Genomic DNA, 1,280 nt, shown 5'->3' on the forward strand with positions numbered 1-1,280 from the left:
TCATCCTCTGACATGGGAGCTGGCTCGGAGCTCGTCTGCCTGGCTGTGTGTTTCCTGGATGGGGCCGCCTGTGGAGCTGGTTGACAGTAGCCTTTCTTATCTCTGCTTCTGAGTTTATCTCTTCTTCCGTCTCCTCGAACCCCAGTCAGCCTCGGCAGATGGCCGCTCACAGTGAGCCTGGTTCTGCCGGAGGTTTCTTCCTGTTAAAAGGGTGTTTTTCCTCTCCACTGTCGCTACAAGCATGCTTAGTGTGAGGGATTGCTGAAGAGTCGATGAGTCGATAAAATTAACTGGTTTTTCTTAGATAGAAAACTTTGAATCAATCTGACTGGATGATCTGGTGAACATGAAGGTGCCTTGAGATGACGTGTTGTGAATTGTCGCTATATAAATAAACTGAATTGAATTGAATTCAAATATTTCTCTTAAAACAAAGAATAAAGACAGTTGAAGGCTGTTGGTTGAATACATGCTTAGACATTTTGTTGTGAGGCATAACAGGAATATCTGACCTCACTGTCAGGAAGAGGATCTCAGCACCAAACAGTTTCAGCTGCAGCTGTTCTTAGGTGCTGCTGTGAGACCAGAGCTCTGCTGCCCCCTGCTGCTCAGGATTAACCTTACAGCCTTTATCCTGAGAACCTGAACCAAAGGCCGGAAGGAGAGATGGTCCATGTTCCTTTGGATGGGAGGGGGCAAAACAAGGCAGGTTTTATTATATTCTTAATATTAAAAAGCAAAATGAGAAGAAAAAATGTAACTGAGAAATCAAGTCCAATTTTTGTTTTTGAAAAAGCGAGCCAAGAACAGCACCTTGAGGAACCCCACATGTTCTCTCTTTGTTCTGATATATTAAAAACGTGTTGATTCCTTTTTTATCATTTTTTACTGATGAGGATTTTCAGTCTTTTCATTTTTCTTAAAACGATGTCAAAATTCAAATTCTTAGAAATGATTGGTCACTTTGATGTAAACTGAACAGAACCAGCAGCACAAGATCACTTCTTTTAAAATGTGCTGCTTGGTCGGATATTTTTGTTTTATGGCTTTTTTAGCAAGACATCATGTTTATGCAGGAGCGGATTTAGGAAATATGGGGCCCTAGGCAAAGACAGACAGGGGGCCCTCTGATTGAGAAGACGACACATAAAACAGCCCCATTCTACAGATAGAGAAATGTTAATAGAATAGACATCCATTATTTGTTCTAGGTTTTGTCCCACTCTGGTCATTTTTCTTGTTGTTTTTCTCTTTTGTCCTTTTCTTTTCATATTGGCAGT

This window comes from Cyprinodon variegatus, unplaced genomic scaffold, assembly GCF_000732505.1.
Source record: "Cyprinodon variegatus isolate N-32 unplaced genomic scaffold, C_variegatus-1.0 Scaffold1212, whole genome shotgun sequence".
NCBI classification, from domain to species: Eukaryota; Metazoa; Chordata; class Actinopteri; order Cyprinodontiformes; family Cyprinodontidae; genus Cyprinodon; species Cyprinodon variegatus.